The sequence below is a fragment of the Neopsephotus bourkii genome, unplaced genomic scaffold (genome assembly GCF_033783945.1).
Source record: "Neopsephotus bourkii isolate Nb327-2 ecotype Australia unplaced genomic scaffold, CSIRO-AGI_Nbou_v1 NB_1634, whole genome shotgun sequence".
Classification (NCBI taxonomy): domain Eukaryota; kingdom Metazoa; phylum Chordata; class Aves; order Psittaciformes; family Psittacidae; genus Neopsephotus; species Neopsephotus bourkii.
In genome coordinates this window covers 695,443-716,243 of record NW_026902109.1, presented here as the reverse complement: position 1 = coordinate 716,243, position 20,801 = coordinate 695,443, and the positions used below count along the sequence as shown (strand labels likewise).

The window sequence follows — 20,801 nt, the reverse complement described above, 5'->3', positions numbered from 1 at the left end:
GTGTGTTTGTGCACACGCCTATTGCAATTTGTTTTGAAAGATATCTTCAAAGTTTTGTATATCTAGCAGTTTGGATTTTCTTGTTAAAATCAGTATGGTATTGATTTATAGTGTGCTTTGGCCAAAAGGTCCTCCTTAGCCTCCTTGTTAGCAGCTTAACAAGAATACAAACTCACTGCAGGTCAGCTGTAATTTTCTAAATACTTAACAAGTTGAGGATTTTTACTGTCTCCCTAAGGACACTTTAGCCTTAGCCCGATTTGTCTTCATCTGTAGTCCAACAGCGTAGCTCCTGCAAGTAACTTCCTTGAGATAATTTTCATTGTATGTAATGCCCTTTCTATGTTCTCTACACTCTAAAATATACATTTCTAATTTCATTGTGAACTGGCTGAGGCACATGTTAAATTTGACTTTACTGAGCTGCAGACACTCTTCATCTTTTTATCTAGAAATTATTAATGCTGGTTATCAGTGTCTATATAAAGTTTAAATTATTCTTACTTGCATTACCTTGTATTTTTTGAAGTCACAAGTAATATGCTGCTCCATTGTTACAGTTTAAGTCACTCTGGTGATTACTACAGAATCACAGAATAGTTAGGGTTGGAAAGGACCTTAAGATCATCAAGTTCTAACCCCCCTGCCATGGGCAGAAACACCTCGCTCTAAACCATATTACCCAAGGCCTCGTCCAACCTAGCCTTGAACACTGCCAGGGATGAAGCATTCACAACCTCCCTGGACAACACATTCCAGTGCCTCACTACCCTAACAGGAAAGAATTTCCTCCTTATATCCAATCTAAACTTCCCCTGTTTAAGTTTTAACCCATTACCCCTTGTCCTACCACTACAGTCCCTAATGAAGAGTCCATCCCCAGCATCCCTATATGCCCCCTTCAGATACTGGAAGGCTGCTATGAGGTCTCCGCGCAGTGTTCTCTTCTCCAGGCTGAACAGCCCCAACTTTCTCAGCCGATCTTCATATGGGAGGTGCTCCAGTCCCTTGATCATTCTTGTGGCCCTCCTCTGGACTTGTTCCAACAGATCCATATCCTTTTTATGTTGAGGAACACCAGAACTGCACATAATACTCCAAGTGAGGTCTCACGAGAGCAGAATAAAGGGGCAGGATCACGTCCTTCGACCTGCTGGTCACGCTCCTTTTGATGCAGCCCAGGATACGGTTGGCTCTCTGGGCTTCAAGCGCAAACTGCTGGCTCATGTTCATTTTCTCATCGACCAGCACCCCAAATCCTTCTCCACAGGGCTGCTCTGAATCTCTTCTCTGCCCAACCTGTAGCTGTGCCTGGGATTGCTCCGACCCAGGTGTAGGACCTTGCACTTGGCATGGTTAAACTTCATGAGGTTGGCATCAGCCCACCTCACAAGTGTGTCGAGGTCCCTCTGGATGGCATTCCTTCCTTCCAGCGTATCAACCGAACCACACAGCTTGGTGTCATTGGCAAACTTGCTGAGGACGCACTCAATCCCACTGTCCATGTCAGTCCTCCTTAGTTTTCAGTTATCTGTGAGTTCTATTTATTGGCAAGTGACTTGTGCGATATTTCCAGAGACAGTATATAATTGATTTTAAAATGCATTCCTGATGCTCGTAAAAGTAATAAAAATGTCACCTTCTGCATGCACATTAAAAATTCATCACATGCATGCAGAGGATGAATAAATAAAATGATCATTATGATGTGCAAAGGTACTAGATACAGGAAAGTGAGACCAGTCTGACTGGACATAAAAACTTTTAATAGATCTGTGTTCAAATGGCATTATTTATTGAACTTTTCTAAAGTTGCTGAAGAGAAAATGCTCCCATTAATAACATGACTAAGTCCACTCTAGCTTGATTACAAAACGTGATTTGTACCATTATTAACAAGAATGCGAATCCTTTGTGAAATTAGGATTAGTTCCCTTAAATAAAAGCCCCAAAATACACCATTTCAGGTTAGATGATCCTATCCAGACAGTCATTTTACCTATGTGACTACTTTTCTGATAAGCATATAGGCCAAAGGGGAGACTATTAGAATTTTAAATCTACTCCCAGTCAGAAGAGAACTTCAACAGTTATTTAAAGTTCAGCAACTCATACCTGAGTTTGCTGTGGACAGCCTTCTCTGTGAAATCAGGCCAATGGAGGTGCTGTCATACATCTTTTCTCTTCTAAATGCCTGTATGCAGCTCCTACGTTACTATCTCTGTATTTAGATTTTTTATTTTTTTTTTAATATTGGAATTTGTATTAAAATCACCAAAAGATTCAAGCCAGCCTACCCATGTGGACAGGACATAGAAATAACTTTTGGGAAAAAAACATCTCTTTTTCTTGACTTGAGCACTTTTCTCAAGCAACCAGATGTTGTATCACAATGTTTTTTTTCAACTCCTCTTTAACTTTAATCTTGGCTAAAGAAGTGATAAGCCTTTCAGAGTAGTCTGCTCAACTCTTATTTTTTATCTGCTCACCACAATGTAATATTAACACTGTGAGTCATTAACTCCTCTCAAGATTCCCGTGAGACTTCTTAAAATTGGGTGTAGAAGTTAAAATCCACACTTTGCTCACATGGATTATTTTTCATAAGCATGAAAAAGGCTCCTTTTCCCGCATCAGGATTTTTTCTTGATATTGCATCCCTGCGTTGAAGCCCCAGTCATTTGGCAGCCTTGCTGAGGACCCGGGATTGGCAGGACTGCAAAGCATACACAGGCTGATGAGTTTTCCTCCTCTGTTTGCCCTAATTCAAATGCAAATATGTCCAGGAGTTCAGTATCAAGGATTTTCTCTGTTCCAGGTTGTGGTGATGATAGCTTGTTATTCTTAAGATACTTTGGAGGGTTATTTAAACACAGTAGTGTCCTGGGTTCAGCAGTAGCAGTCGTTTTCTCTCTTTAGCAGCTGGTGCAGTGCTGTGCTTTTGACTTTCAGCCTGAGAACAAAGCTGATAACACCGATGTTTCTAGTTGCTGCTAAGTAATGTTTACTCTGACCAAGGACTTTCTGAGTCTCATGTTCTGCCAGGGAGGAGGGGAAGCCAGGAGGAAGCAGAGACAGGACACCTGACCCAAACTAGCCAAAGGGGTATTCCATACCACAGCACATCATGCCCAGTATATAAACTGGGGCAGTTACCCGGAAGGGCTAGATCACTGCTCGGGTCGGGCTGGGTATCGGTCGGCAGGTGGTGAGTGATTGTATTCTCTTCCCTTGTTATTTCCCTTATCATCGTTATTACTGGTGGTAGCAGTAGCGGTTTGCGCTATAGCTTAGTTACTGGACTGTTCTTATCTCAACCCGTGGGAGTTACATGCTTTCCATTCTCCTCCCCATCCCTCCAGGAGCAGGGGGGAACAGGCCGGGGGAGTGAGAGAATGGCTGCGTGGTTCTGAGTTACAGCTGGGCTTAAACCACGACAAGTGGTTTGAAATGGTTTAACCTAGCAGAATATCTCAGTTTAGGCTCTAGCAACAGCCAGGTTTGCTGGAAGTTGTTTGCAACCCCAGCCTGACATTGCTCTGCCCGCATCTTCTCATTCTGAGCAACTATTTTCTGACCAAAACCTACTAATACGGGATTTATCTTTTAAGTACCAGCATTAAGATGCGGCTGACACCTTCTAAAGAGGCAGAAAACCCCTCAGAGCAGGAACCTTCTTCCCAGTTCCTCAAAGAACACACAACAAAAGCCATAGTTTTAAAACAGAAACCAAGCTATAATTTGAATTGACAGCTTCCTATGAAAGAAGAACACTTGCTTCTCCAAAAGATTTATTAAAACAGTCACGTAGCATGGCCATTCAAAAACTACCTTTATGGGCTAACCACAGTTTGCCACCTGTTTTTTCTTGGAAGACTTCATGAACATATTTGCAAGCACTGAAACAGTGGGTGTGCTGAGAAGGCTGTTCTCAGGCTTTATTGGGAAAATTTATCTGTCTGGCATGGAAAAATGCCTTAATTGTTGAGCCAAAAAAAGGATCTCATTGAACTGAGTTTCTCCTGAGACTAAGGTCAAGCATTGGTGCACATCTTGTGGAGAGTCTCTTCAGCTGGAGACTCTCCACTGGCAGAGATTGAAAGTTGGCCACCCCAAGTATCTGACACCATAGTTAGGACATTATCCTGAGGAGCAGGTTTAGGTCAACCTGAGAATGAGAACAAACCTGATCTTGGACTATCAGATACAAGCGTGTATTTTTTGGCTTAAAGCAGATTGAAGAAGATCAGACCCATTTCTCTCCAGTTTGGTGAAAGCTTCTACACTCACTCTCCGTTTCAGTTCAGCTGGAAACTCCCAAATAGGAGCCAGATTCTTTGTTTTCTTCAAATCAACATGAGATTAACACTTTCAATTCAACAAAGGGGAAAATGTATTTCATTAAAAGCCTTTACTTTTTCCTGATTAGGTTATTAACAAAAATTCCCCTACTCCAGGTGCTACTAGCCTTGCCCATGTAAGAAATTTGAGCAATTAATCAGAACATGGGCTCATATCACTTAAGAGAATATTTTTACACATACTCCGACACGAAGACAGACACCGTGAATTAGGGGTGAGGAAGACACAATAATCAATTTACCAAACCTATAATCTGTGGGAATTTGTTAATCAAATAAGTTAATTTTACTCAGTAGGATTTCACACTAAACAAAAGCTTCTGAATGAGATCTACTGTCATAAATGCCAGTGGCTACTGTAACAATTTATTTTCTGCTAATTATACTTGACTATCTTTAGATCAGTACTTTCTATATCTTCATCCTTCAGCTTGTTAAACCATTCTGAAAGGAAACTACTATTTGTATATGAGAGGCAAATTGCCAAGTCTCAAGACAATTACAAATAATGAGATACACATCTAAACAGCTATTTCTAATCACATTAAAGGCTTTGTACTTAATCTTTCTTGTACTTTGCTAATACAAAACATAACAATTACCAGGTAAGTTATACATACTCAGAGAGATGAAGATGTGTTTGGAGAATGGCATATACAGGGTCTTTTCTAGCCTTCAAGCATACCACAATAAAATTTAGAACTTAACCTATTCAATGTGTTATCCTATTGGAAAAGCACCTTCAGGTTTGAATATTCAAATAGCCTTCCTATTTTCACATCATCACAGTACATTGCCCCTGCAGCAATAGACCACAATGTTCAAACCAGCATCAATGTTGGGGTTTTTTTTGCAACTATTATAATCCTGGTACTTCACAGTCCACTGCTGCCTTACCTCCCTGACTTCTCAATTCCCCCATGCTCCTTCTTCAACGGTTCTGTACTTTGATGGATGTAGTCTACATACAAGACTGCAGACTTTGCACACCTGTATGCTGCCCTGTCCATCCAAACAAGCTGCATTTAACGATCACAAGCTAAAAATAGAATTACAGAATTATAGAAATACTTCAGATACTGAGAATAGCAGGCACTCAGTCTGAAACAATAGTAAAAGCATGAATACCACATTCAAAGCATCCCCCTTGGAGTGAGTTTCTTCCTTGTAAAACCTACTGGTTCACGCCAGAAAACACTACAAACATTTTTTCTGGCCTTTGAAGATAAATGTCCAATTTCATACAATGGATTATTTAAAGAGAAGAATAAAACTCATCACCTTTATTATATATCTCACCTTATTTGAAATTACAGGACAGAGATAGAGAAGCGTGCAGAGGAAAATGCAATGTTTGGAACCACGTAAATCCCAAAGGTACAGAAAATATCCTCAGGAGCTGGCCAGGTAGTGGGACAAGTTTTATAAGCCACCACTATCCATCATTCTCTACAACCTGTGTCCAGCCCACAGTGGTAATTTCTCATTCATACTGTTACGGGAAGCTATTGCAGCACAGTGATAATCCCAGTGATAAGAAATTAAGAGGTACTAGATAAGTAAAATCAGTGGAAGTTAAACTCAATGACAGAAAAAAATAAATCAGGAAATATCTGACATACTTCCTTTGCTCCCAGGTCCATCAGTAGTCATGGGTGATTGTAGGAGCTTTGTCTGGGTATCAAGGAGGAACAGAACCTGTCACTTTCACCAAAGAAACAACAAAAGCCCCCTAAACCACCATATAAAGATTTATTTCAAATATTTGTTAAAGCCAATTTTCTTCTTTTATCCATCAAATTAGCTATTGACAAGCTCACCAAGCTGTAGACATGCAATACATAGGATATCAAAGTAGGTAGGTGCAAACCAATTGCATTAGAATGACACATTTAAGAATCCTTCATCTTTAACATTTTGCAGAAATAAAATCTAGATACAGAAAGGATCTTTTTCTCCTTATGAACCATCATTCTTACCCAACGGATATAATGAAATATTTCACTCACACCTCTAATTGCACCCAAATAGCAAATTAGCAGCCTTTTCTATGCCGAGACTTCATCTCCAACTCAGCATGCTTTCACATCTCTAACAGAAGCTACACCATATTTCTGCAATGCCAAGGACAAAATTTCCTGTGCTGTTCCTTGCCAGAGTGCCAAAGGGTGGCCTCACTATACACTTCCTAGCAGACAAGCCAACAGAGGGCTGAAGTTTAATGAGCTATTCATTTGAAAGCATGCCCAGGTCTTTACTTAATTTGGCCTTTAAACTCTAATAGAGTTCAGAGTCCAAGATGTGCTCCTGAGTTACATATTGTAACAGGACAAATTCAAAGACCCTGTCCCTATTCTTCATCTCAGTATGGTTTGTTTTGCATTCAGCAGCATGGTTTATTTGCCGTCAGCAACTGTTTCTTCCAGATTACTAACAAAGATTAAAATCACACCTTCAGAAGAATCTAGACCAATTCATGTGTTTCATGCTCCCATATGCATGGTTCCAATTTGCACAGGCAGTAATAATTCCTTTTATTTCAAAGCTCCTAAAAGCCAGTGCTTGATATTTCATTTTTTCTTGAAAAAACATAGACTATGACACATATTAATCCCCAAAGAATTTCTAATCAGCAAAACATTACATCATCTATATTCAAATGCATACATCTGAATAGTTTTGTGTTTATGAAGAGTTAACAGGATGACAACTAATCAGGCTCTTGAAGAAATCTTTGTTCTTGTTGAAATACATTTTTTACAAAGGTTTACCAAATGACTCAGGAAAAAAATAAAAAATTCCAGTGATAAGTGGCACATCAATTTCCATTTTTCTATCAGTCTGCTTCTGTCTGATTCACTGCTGGGTTAGCTGGACAATATGATAACTGTCAGCCACCCATAAGGAAAGATGAAATGAAGGCTAAAGCCTTTGATATGCAAGTTTGCTTACAAAAGCATATGGGTGATTTTGTTGTTTTGATTTGTTCTGTTTTTTTCTTCCCCATTGTGGTTCTCTTCAAAAGCACCGCAGCTTTTAACTGTCTTTTCCAGCAGAGAGAAAAACCACTTCAGAATCTATCTTCTACTTGTGGATCTGCACAGGATCTTATTGATTTTTAGAAAATTAATGCCAATTACATAATGCGAAGAAATAACACCTTTCTTTGTCTTTTGCCATGGTCTTTTTTACTGACCGTATTGGAAGAAGGTTCTGGATGGTAGACAAAGGTGGTGTTGATATATTCTGTGAGGATTTATTTCTTAAAGGAAGAACTGGCACCACCTAAGCACCACATTATGGGAGTAACTCCAGTTATAGAATCATAGAATCACAAGAGGTAGGGTTGGAAAGGACCTTAAGATCATCTAGGTCCAGCCCCCCTGCCATGGGCAGGGACACCTCACTCTAAACCATGCCACCCAAGGCTCTGTCCAACCTGGCCTTGAACACCGCCAGGGATGGAGCATTCACAGCTCCCCTGGGCAACCCATTCCAGTGCCTCACCACCCTTACAGTAAAGAACTTCTTCCTTATATCCAACCTAAACTTCCCCTGTTTAAGTTTGAACCCATTACCCCTTGTCCTATCACTACAGTCCCTAATGAAGAGTCCCTCCTACGAGTTCAGAGTCAAACAATTTAATAAAGTAAATAAAATAAAATAAAGTAAAATATAGTGATAATAAAAGGAATGTCAATAATAGTAATAGGAAACAGCAAGAGAAGAAATGAAAGCTCAGAAAACACAAGTGATGCACAAAACAACTGCTCACCACCCGCTGACTGATACCCAGCCCCATCTGAGCAGTGATCAATCCCTTCTGGGTGACTTCCCCCAGTTTATATACTCCATATGGAGGTGCTCCAGTCCCTTGATCATCCTTGTGGCTCTCCTCTGGACCTGTTACAACACTTCCATGTCCTTTTTACGTTTAGGACACCAGAACCATACACAATACTCTAAGTGAGGTCTCACGAAAGCAGAATAAAGGGGCAGGATCACCTCTTTCAACCTGCTGGTCACGCTCCTTTTGATGCAGCCCAGGATACGGTTGGCTTTCTGGGCTGTGAGCGCACACTGAAGCCAGCTCATGTTCATTTTCTCATCGACCAGCACCCCCAAGTCCTTCTCCACAGGGCTGCTCTGAATCTCTTCTCTGCGCAACCTGTAGCTGTGCCTGGGATTGCTCCAACCCAGGTGTAGGACCTTGCACTTGGCATGGTTATCCCAAGTTTTCCTCTCTACCTTAGCTGAGACAATTCAACTTCCAATGCTCTGATTTAGGACACACATCCTTCTGACCAGACAATCAGTTTTAGAGCTGTGTTTCTAAAGCATTCTTTATAATGGAGCCCAATGCATGTTTTTAGCTAACACCATGTTAACTAAGCACTACTAAAACCAGTGCCAGGAGAAAGCAACAATGACTGAGGCTGTTTATATCAACCAGCAAAATGCTGGGTCTTTGCACTGCAAACTATTCCGTAAATACTGAGCAGCTTCACATCAAATTTAATGAATCCTTCATGAAAAAGTGAACTCTAAGTTAATGCACTACTAACTACTTACTGACATTGTAATTCCTGCCTGAATGCTTCAGACCAAATATTCATGTTACCAGAAGTCACTATTTCCACTCAAACCTGACACAAGACTTCGAGGGTTTGGGAAAGGTGTAAGCATGGGCCTAAAATTTGATGCTGAACTAGACACAGGCTATTAGAAAGATAACTGCTGCTTATTTTCATTTTGATGCCCATCAGGTCATTGTAAAAATAATCCTGTTTAATACCCAGCAATGAAACTAACGTAAAAAAATCACTCTTAGGCATCAAGTTAGCCTTTTCCACTAGCAATTAAGCAGTTGCCATGGAAATGAAGCTGATCCTGCCTGACCTATTTTTCTTATATTTGGTGGTCATTATGCAAAGTATTATTTCTCACTGTGGTATTTTGCCTTGATAAATACCTAGGATTTGAAATCAGATGATCATGTTTTTAACTGCTCGGGCATATACAATCCCCTGTTTCTTTTTTCCATCAAGGCTACTGACTGCAAAATTCCCAGCTATATTTATTTAACAGACAATTTTCAAAGTTTAGTTCACATTTTCAGACTTTAAATGAAATGTGAAGTCACAGAAAACATGTGACATTGCTTTGTAGCCACGGGTATTTGTTTGTGGTCATCAATGCCATGAAAAACAAAAAAGAGAGTTTGAAAACAGGAAAACAGCAAGGTGATGCAAAAAAACTGTACACCAGGAGTCCACTAGAAAGCAAAACAAACATGATGGGTACAAATCCTGTTAAGAAAGTAGTATTTTTTTTATCTAAGAAGTCTATCCAATACTGGCTGAGTAACTAGCATACCTGTATCAGTCTTCTGCAATCACTCTCCTCTGTGGCTGGGCATGGCATTAGGGCAGGCCCTTCCCCTCATCTTGAACCAGCTCTATGTTAGTTGTTATCCATTTGCTGCCAGATTGTATTTAATTCCACTCTGCCTAGTGCCATTTTTCCAACCACAACAAATGCAGAGGCACCAACAAATCTAAAAGTGGCCCTCAAGGTCTCTTTCAAGTGAAGGTCCACTTTTTGGCTTGGCACTAAGCCTTTTCCCTAATTTATACCTGGATGCACATACACTAAAGATGACTCTGTCCCACCATCTAGGCTGTCAATGGAGACATGGAGTATCTGCCCCAGCATCAATCCCTGCCTACTCTGCTTTTCCCTGGTACAAGCTAAACATCAAAACTGTTAATTACCTCTCTTCTAAGCCTAACAATCTTGCCAGCTTTCAACCCATCTAACCATCAGTGCATCTCAGCCCACCCGTCCTCAGCTTCCAAATGACAGTGTCAAAAGCCTTTGTAAACTCCAAACAAATGACATCTGCTGTTCTCCCCTCATCTTCGCATTCATTTCATCGTGCATCCATCACTAAGAGTACATAGATTTTTTTCATTATTTCTAAAATATTTCATCAACAAATTATTCAGCCCTAAAGTTGCATTTTTCATCAAATAAATGGTTTGCCAAAATGCTTTGATTGGCATTGTGTATTTGCAGGCAAATTCAGATTTTTCATTAGGATCAAAAGGCAATTATTGGATACACAGTTATCAAACATGAAGCCTAAGACATCCTCCTAGCAATTAGTCTGTACTCAAACTTTTCCACCATCTGTGGAAAAAAAGGCACTTTTTCTGCTACTTTCTCTACCAAACATTGCACATGTTTTAAGAATTTCAATTTGCACACAGATAAACATGGCTTCCTTGCAGTCCATTAGTAATTATCTAGAAGCTTTCTTTACCAGAGACCTCAGCTGGTTTTCCAATTACCACCTCAGAAACTAAACTTCAGCCTGTAACCTGTCAAGCAATGCTCAGGTTACTCATTCATCTGAAAAATAATACTAATAAAGATAAGAATCCTCCTTTCACATAGGAGATGATATAAGTTAATATGTGCTTGGAACTAGATGATCTTAAGGTCCTTTCCAACCCTAACTATTCTATGATTATTAGTTGAGTACAAGGAAGTGAAGTTTGGAAGCTTCCAACTGTATTTCTACCACTACATAAAAGTTTTGAGTGGCTGCCACCAAGGCTAGTCTCACTGTCTGGTCAAAAAGCAAAAAAGCAAAATCTTGTAAAGCAGACAACTGGTATTGCTGAAATCCTTCTCCTGATGTCATGGTTTAGACCCAGCCAGTAACTCAGCATCACACAACCATTCACTCACCCCTCTCTTCTCTCTGGTGGGATACGGAGGAGAATTGAAAGAATGTAAACCCAGGGGTTGGGAGTCAAACAATAACTAAAATAAAGCAAAATAAAGTGATAATAAAAGGAATGTCAATAATAACAATAGGAAACAGAAAGAGAAGAAATGAAAGCTCAGAAAACGTAACTGATGCACAATACAATTGCTCACCACCCGCTGACTGATACCCAGCCCCGTCTGAGCAGTGATCAATCCCTTCTGGGTGACTTCCCCCAGTTTATATACTGGGCATGATGTGCTGTGGTATGGAATACCCGTTTGGCTAGTTTGGGTCAGGTGTCCTGTCTCTGCTTCCTCCTGGCTTCTTGTGCCCCTCCTCACTAGCAGAGCATGGGAAACTGAAAAGTCCTTGATCAGGGTCAGAGCTACTGGGAGACAACTAAACTGGTGCTTTATCAGTGCTGTGCTCAGACCAAAGCCGAAACACAGCGCTGTACCAGCTACTAGGTAGAAAAAATAACTGTTACAGGTGGAACCAGGACACCTGAGCATTGCTGACTGATTCTTTTGAGGACAGGAGACTGACAGATGTGTTGGTGAGTATCTATTTGTAATTTGCACATGTAAATAGACATAAGAATAGGTACTGTCTGGCAGGATAACATGTTGGATAGGTGGATAAACTTTTTTTATGAGAAGCATCAGACACATAGACAAGCTCTGAAATGTCTGTGATTATCAAAAGGCTGCACATTAACCAAGGCCTCCAAAACTGCCCTTGGGGCCCATGAGGGAAGATGACAGTTAAATGGGTCGCGGGAAACTTACCCTTGGGAAAAAAAGTTAAGAAACAGACCTGGATCCTCAAAACTATCATGTTGTCTTTGCTTTCCACCCAGCAAGATGAATCCACCTTGCAGAGATTTTGAAAGCAGACAGATGCAATATTCCCTCCTAAAGCTGCTGTGTTTATGCTTTCACTTTGATTTCCAACCAATTGATTCATATTGTTTTAGTAAAGACTTACTTTGTCATAACACCAGCCTTATTGCTATCTAGCTCAACTTCTCACCACATTGCTACCTTTTATTTAAAAGTCTTTTATTAAAGACTTTTTAATAGTCTTCTTAAAGTCTTTTTAAAGACTTTTCCCTGCAAAGCCTCCTATCAACTGTGACTTACTCTGTTGTCTTCTCTAGGTTAGACTACATGTACTCAGCTCCTTGCAGCCCTCAGTGTCAGGCATCTTTTCCATTTCCATGACTCTTCTCTCAACCCTGTGCAATGTACCTGTTTGTGTCCCTCTTGAATTATGGACACCTGAATTGGATGAGGCCTTACGGCTGCAGAGAGTACAACATAGGCAAGCTCATGCAATAGCCCTGTCCATTCAAGGACTTTTGTTTTGTCCTAGCATTGCATTAGTTTCATTTCCAGCCACTGATGCAGACCCTCCAACCTCTTTCTAAGCCAGCTATCAGCTGCTTCATACCAGGTCAAGCTCATCACAGGGGTCTGATTACAGAATGTCAATGCTTTCACACTTATAATCTAGATTTGTTTCCATTATAAAAGACCAGAAAAAAATGTCCCAAGGCTTACTTCCACAAGCTCAGTTTCTCACAATCCTATCCTCTTCTTTTAGAACCTGAATCCTATTTTAGTTGCTATATATTTTGTTGAAGATCAATATCAGACCATTTAATCAGCAGCAGCCTGACAAACTCTGTCTTCCACTTCTGGAACCTCTGAGCTTTGCAAGATTCATTACAATCAGTACTAATGACCAAAAACCCACCCTTAACAAGTCTTAATTCTTTGATGCAAGGTACCTACACTTGCTGATTTTAAACTAACTTATTTCAATAGCTGTTCAACTTCATCACCAATATCCCAAACAGTTGGAAGACAGTGTATTTCCACCATTACCAATTATTTTTCTGTCCTTAGACAGCATTACCATTTCCACACCTCATAGCCCTCTATGGGACCAATTTTATGACAACTATTATTTTTTCCTCTTGCATGGTCCTTAGAACTAATAGTCCTGTGTTTTTGTCATATGCTTTTGCTTCTTTTATCATATCTATACTTTACTTTTGTATAGTTCCAGCTTCATCACCACCACCCTTCCTTAGATATTCCAGAAGACAGAGTCTTTATGTTGGCATGCTTCGGTAGCTTCCTGTTGACTTGAGTATCTCCTAAACACATTTCATTTTAATGCTGTTTTGCCTTTTATCTCTTCCATTGTTTTGGTATGGGATCCCAAACTGGACCTGTCCCCAGCTGGCTGCTTTGGACAGCTGAGTTCATGGGTGAGAGCCCATGATCAGTTTTGGTTCTGGCTGGGTTGAAGAGCCACCCTAGGCTGCTTCACATGCTTGCCACCAAAACTGATCAATATCAAGGGTATCTTCTAGTTCCCATGATGATCTTTTGCAATTCATTGCAATTCATCCATATTTGATGTTTTAATACCAAGCATCACTGTTTAGTTCTAGTCTGCCACAGTAAGGGTGTCAACAACTAACCTGGGCATTTTAAAGAGTTGACAGATCAAAGGCACAGAGATTATCACCATATAACATAAGCAAAATAACAACCTAACAAGTCTTACCCAGTTATTCTGGGCTGCCTCCTCACTCATCTTTTGTAAGGGAAATGTCAATGAAGCCATCCACAGCTGTTCAGGATATAGCAAACTGCTGCAGATCTTGACTTGGATATCACACTACCATTCCAGAGTCCTAAATTGTAAGTCACACTATAATGCAATTAGAATAAAATAACCTTAATATCTAATAATTTTATCTACTTTAATATTTGTAGTATAATCCCCTAATCTTAATCAGTCTACTCATCACTACATTTTAGCAAGCAATGGAAAACCATCTTCTTGGTATATACAGCCACAACCATACACATAATATTACAAGACAAAAATGTTAATTTGGTAAGGGTGAACTACTTCAAACAAATCCTAACACCCTAATAAATCTCCAGTTATGCCTAATGTTCTGCATCAAGCTGTGAAGAGCTTCATTTCTTTGTTGCTACAGAAAACACAAATGTAAAAGTTGTTTGCTCTGGAGCTCAGAAAGCCACTATCCTCCAAATCATGATAGCAACTAAGGCAGAGAGCCAGGATTGGGTTTGACCTGATGAAAATTACCAACAAGAGTTCTCTTTCTCTGAAAAGGCAGAATATTGGATGGACCATACCTGAATGCTCTGAAGCACCACTGTGACATCAGAGGACCAGATTCTGGTCCCGTTTGTGTCAGTATAAAACTACATTAACACAAGGTTTACCAGTAATCATATCCTGTTGGTTGATATGCAACTGAAATCACACTCTATGGGTGTGGAAAAGTAAAATGTGATTCTTATCATGGGAAGATATGATAACTGATGATAAATAAAAATGACAGTGCTCACCCTAAAACAAATTTATATACATATACATTAAAAAGTGGGATTTGGAAATTAAAAAGCAAAAGTAAACACTAAGAGAAAAACTACAAGATTTAATTCCTGATATCACCTTGTCTTCTCAATTAATCAGTGGCTATACTAAAGCAGAGGGCTAAACCACTTCAGAAAGGAGTCCCTAGAGGTCTAGCCTTCATATAACCCTGCAAGAACAGGTACAAAAGAATAGGTACAGAGCATCACCAAGAAAAGCTCTTCTATTCACCAGTCATACAGAACAGATTAATTTGTGGTTAGTTGTGGCCTTATTCCAGCTTGACTTCAGGTTTTTGCCATCTTTGCCTTCCCCACAGACACCAACCCCCTGCCACTTTGTTTCCTACATCTCCTAGGCTGGTTATCCTCAGCAAGTTTTACAACAGAGAAGCACAGCCCATCCTTACGTTTACCTCCAAGAAAATTGCAATAAAACCATTTCAAAGATGCTGTTAATGCATCAAATCTGTTTTTGAATGATGAGACACTCCATCAGTCTTCCTGAGAGCATCTACTTTGTGAGTATAATGAGTAAGGGTATTTTGAATAATTGCAAAATTTCTTTAGTTTTCAACTACTTCCTGGGTTTCTTTTCTGTTCATTAAAAAAAATAATAAAACAAACAAACAAAAAAAAAAGAAAACCAAAACCTCTCTTCCAACTTAAGTGTCAGAATCGCTGACTCAACTGAATTATTCTGCTATTCTGTTTTACCCCTACAACAGTAAGTCTTCATGCACAACCTTGTTTTTCTTCTTTCTATGCAAGGTTACAAAGGTTCGTCACTATTACCTTTTAACATTTAGCAATGAAGGGACTGTCTTTCTCTTTTCTTCCTATGTAAATAAATGTGAAGGGCCCAGATGTCTACATGTGGACCTGCAGAATAGATTTTTCTGAACGATGTTAACTTGTGAGTGATTTAAACCAAAATAAGATCTTGTGCAAATTGAGATCATGAGTGCATCTTTGAAGTGTTTTTCCTTACTGATAGAGTCACTATGGGAGGAAAAAGGACATAGGTAGCTTTGTTCTCCTTTGAAATGTAAAGAGGTTATCTCATGTAACACAGCAATTTTACCAATAAATTAGATTTTACTTCACCAAGAAAACTGAGTTGAATGGAGAGAAAAAAAAGTATAGGAGCAAAGAAAGTAAAATGCTTCAAAACCTTCACAATCCACAGACATCTTATTACCACTACCACCTGTGGCCTCAGACACACAGCCTGCGGTTTCCATTTCTCTACCTCTGGTCCCTGCAACTGGCTTTTTCTCACTGGATGTATTAATTCCTCATTTCTACAAAGCCCTAAATTGCCCAATGGATGGGTGCTGGGAGCAAAGTCACTGTCTGTCACCTGAGTGGGGTAAATTATTTACTGTCAAATTTCAGATCTGCAGCAAAAATGAAATCGCAGCATGCCCCATCAACGCTCACTGTGTTGGTGATGAATACCCCTTTGGTGTGCAAAGAGTCTGTGCAAGGAAAGTAGGTTTAGACTAGATATAAGGAAGGAATGTTCTACAATGAGGGTGAGACGCCAGACCATTTGGCCAGAGAAGCTGTGGAGGCCCCATCCCTGGAAGAGTTCAAGGCCAGTCTGGACGGGGCTTTGAGCAACTTGGTCTGGTGGAAGGTGTCCCTGCCCACAGCAGGGTGGGTTGTACTAGATGATCTTTGAAGGTGCCATTCAACCCAAATCATTCTGTGAGTCTAAGATTCAGTAACCTCAAAATGAAGTATAGACTTATTCCCATGTGTATTAATCTACACTGTAAATACAGCTGACACCAAGACCAATGCTATCTTCAGGGAAGTCCAGGGGCTGCTTCAACCCCTTAACACACTTAATTGGGTTACTGCATCTGCCTTAATTAAATGCTGCAATGTAAAAATACCCCAGCAATTATCCTCCTTCATGTTCTGAATCAACAGGAACGTAAGGCTTTCATCTTCTTTTCACTTATTCTCCTTTTTCCCTGTGGTGCATTGCCTCCAATACAATTTTTCCTCAGATTAAAACATGCTTCTTCAATATTAAACTTCTATTTCTTAAAAATATCTGCCTCAGCCCCTTCATACACATTAATAGCATTCACAAAGGATTAAGGAGGGTAGATTGTGGTTACTGAAATAATTTGTTACAAAAATATTTAAGAAAAAATCTTAACTTGGCCTTCTCTCCACCAAAATATGAAAAAGACTATTTTTCTTATTAAAGGGCAGAAGAAAATTGACAGTTTGATACTGTGGTGCATCATTTCAGTTCTGCTTCAGTGCCTGCCTGTGCACATCCTTCCACTCAGCCGCCTGCAAACAGAAACTTCCTTCAAGATATCCTCAAGTGTCCCCAGTACAAACTGAATTTAAAGCAATGTGGGAAAAAACAGACAAGACAGACAAGATTTGTGCAATTTCCAAAACTGAAACACTGCTTTTGTTCCATGCAGAGCTACTGAAATACCACAAAACCTGCATCACACCCTGTCTTCATACTTTATGTATGAGCCTTGGAGGTGCAAGGACCTCCTGAGAGCTCCAGTGGGCACTCTGGGTATCTTCACTGTCTGCAGCCTTACGCTCAGCTTTTAACAAAAAGCCACCCCTGAAACCTTCCCACACTTGCCCAAGGAAATACAACAGCATTTTCCTTCTTTCTACCATTAGGCAATACAATGGCATTTTCTTTCTTTCTATCTATAGGCCAATCCTAGTTTGCTTCCCAACATCTTATTCACTCTCTGGTTTGCATCCTGGAAGCTGATGACACTTTCCCCTGCTGTGGTGACTAACTCATTAACACTCTTCCCCATCATGCCTGCCTTGGCGGACTGTGCATCTCTAACCTGCTGCTGTAGCCTCTTGCTTTTACCCAGGGGGGGTTGGTGATCCTTGGCAGCCCATTAGCTGCATCCTGTTGACACATGCACAGATTTGTGGCAGTTTGCATGAACTACAGCCTGGAACGGAGCTTCCTGTACATTCCAGTTTGTCATTAACAGCAAGAAACCCAAGCTGAGAATCACAAAGCTAGTGGTAGTAAGCATGACTTTCTAAAATGCTTGTTTTCCCCAACACTAGCTATAACACATGATTTCTCTGACCAAAATGCAGAAGATTTAACACATGATTTATTTAACCAGATTTTAGAAGACTAAAGTTTCAGTCTTGCAAACCCTCTCAAGTCATCTTAGCCTTCCCCACTAAAGCTCCAGGCATAACTCACTGTAGCTTCTCATGGCACAGTGAGTTTAGTATGACCTTAGTCAAAGATTAAGCTGCACTTCCATCTCACCTTCAAAAAAATCCCAACAAAACAAATGAAAGGTACAACATATAAATGTCTGCTCTGACAGAATCCCCACTGTTTCCATGTACTCTCTTCAAAGCTAGCCCTTCTTGTGATGTGGAAAGACTCTGTCCTCTTACACTTTCCAGCTAAAATTGCCACGTAGTAGATGTGCTCTAATGCAGATCACTCATTCAGTCTTCCCTCAGCAGATCTGTGGGGCTCATGCAGCATGAGGCAATAGAAGGAACAGTGCATCTTCAGAGAGAAAAGAAGATACTATCTGACAGCTCTGCAAACTGGAGTAAAACTGTGGATGGCATATGATCTGCTTCGCTTGAGTTACGCTAACAGGGAAGAGAGGGTTTAAAAATGTCATGCGTGAATGCTTCAGAAGAAATGAATGATTCAGTTTTCCACAGACAAACTGAGCTGAAAGCCAGCTGAGCTGTCAAGCAACCAAATGATCTATTGCCTCTCCCAGTTTTACTTTATTCTGGGTTGCTTATTATGGTCAGTATGGGGGATGGCAGAGGGAGGTGAGCTGATTTTCAAGTTTTGCCATCTCATCTACAGCTCTTGGGAAATGCTGTTTGGATGTTTCCAGCCTTTCTGGCTCCATCCAGCAGATCATAATCTGGACATAAACTTTCTTGTCACCATATCAATAGCACAGTTCATATATCACGTTTGATATAGTGTTCACAAAAGAGAGGTAACTTGACAGAATTCTTGGTTGCCTCTGAGGTCAGAAGGAACTTGATCATGATATAAGATGAACAGTCCAGCTTGTTCCTCCTAGAGACACTCCTTGGACTGTCTTTAAAAATTTGGACATCCTTAAGGTGGGTGATGGCCAGATCTTGTTGTGAACATTCTTCAATATGATGCTGTGGCCTTCCAAGTCTTGGACTACACATCCATTGTAGTGGGGATGGTCCTGTCCATTTTGGCCTTGAGCAACATCTCTGGATGAAAAAGTTGTTAGCCTACATGGGCTCTTGATTTGAACCAGCAAATCTGTTCCTGTCTTTAGCTTTGCATTAAGAATAGATGCATTTATGTGCTACAGAAATAATTTCCCCTTTTCTTTTTTTCTGCCCTGTTATCCCCTGTTAACTTTGTCTACATTAGTGTTCCACTAAAGTCTTCTTTCAGCCAAAACTCATTTTTCAGATTTAGTCAGCCAAAACAATCTCGATGTACGTATTTACCAACTCACCACCCACCTCCAACTCTCTTTTTCCAAAGTCTCTCTTCCTTTTGCCTCACTTAATTTCTCTCCCACTTCTATCCAGCATAATTTCACTGAAAGATGCACTTTAGGAACCATTTCATACAAAAACACAGGCAATTTTTCAGAGACAGTCATTTAGCAAAGCTTCACGCATTTTCGGATTTGTTTTCTTCCCATTGACAAATGACTCACATTAAATCATCATACTGACCAATTTGAGTATGTATCACCACACGATCACCTTCCTGGCTCCACTTGCTACACACAAAAAATTTTTACCAGCCTAACTTCCCATGTAGATAATCTCCTATTTCTTAGACATAAACAGCTCACCTCTGCCATGTCAGCCCAGATCACAAGTTCCCACTTAAGCTAATTTGGAGTCAGAAAAAACTGTCAAGGAGACTCAAGATCAAGACAGAGTATTATGACAAAACAGTAAAGGCTGAAGAGCAGGCATTTCTTCAGCCAGATTAAAGTTTTTGACATTAAGTTAAAAGTTTGGACTAACAACATACTTTGATTTTCTTTTTATTAGCACTACTGAATTTTTATTCACAAGATTCAAGATTGTGTATATGTGTATTATTTCCTTTAAGTTCCAATTCCAAAGCTAGATCTTGCCTCTGAGGTGACACAGAGGTGACACATCATTTATTCTCCTGATCTGTTCCAGGGTCCTGGCTGAATCACAGTTTACACAGTGGACCAGAATATAAGGCCTCTTTTTATGGAAAAACTAGGAAGGGTGGTTTTGTTTTTTTTTTTCAGATTTCTTTTTTTTTCTTTTTGTGTTTGGTTTTTCTTTGGTTGGTTTTTGTTTGTTTGCTTGTTTTAAATATAATATTTACTCTCCCAAGGCATTCTGGTCTTTAAACTTTTATGATCTAGCAGGAAATTATTACACTGGCCACAATATAAGGCTTTCCCCCATCTTTTATTTCCTGGACAAATTTATCTTACAAATAGCTGTTTCTTTAACTGAAATATTCTGATCTTGCTCATACGGAATTATTTTTAGTACAGGCTTGAAAAGAAAATTATTCTAAATGTTGTAACAGTGAATATTGCAGTGAGATCTACTGCTAATTTTGGCATACCTGTAATCTGCACTGCAGAATGATGCTCTTTCTTCTTTGTAAAATGGCAAATATATTAAATGATACATACCATAACGAATTACGAAATCTACAGTACAAGATTATATTTCAACTTTTTACTGTTAGCTTCACTACGAACTAGCTTTATCTAGCATTGATTTAACCACATAATGAGCTACTGAAAATTTGTGTTTCAAAGAGAATCATTGATATGATTTGTCATTCAGCATATACACAGGGATCAAAAACAGTCTGGATTTTCCATTGCTTACTTGAAGCAGGTTCTGCTAGGGAATTAGGCCATCTTTTAATCACTTCAAAAGATCTGTTGACTTTACAAGCAACAGAAAAGAATACACAAACTGGTTCCTCATAAATACTATGGAAAAGAGGATGTTCACTTGCTCCTTACTCCAGCATATTGCAGTTGATTTATATAAGTCAGAAAAGTTATCGTAAGTTTATAAGCCTGTGAAAACTATGTACTTCTAGCCCAGGAGCGATTTGGAAGGTTTCTTAACTAGGAAATGTACTTTTTATAGTTTTCTTACATCATTCAGAACAAAGGACTAGACTATACATACTTCGAACATAAAAGGGTG

General features: G+C 39.7%; 1 protein-coding gene across 4 annotated transcripts in view; it reads right to left on the bottom strand.

The window, feature by feature from the left end:
• PRKG1 (protein kinase cGMP-dependent 1) overlaps positions 1–20,801 on the bottom strand; it is a 480,301-nt gene that overhangs the window by 157,271 nt on the left and 302,229 nt on the right. The window lies entirely within an intron of this gene.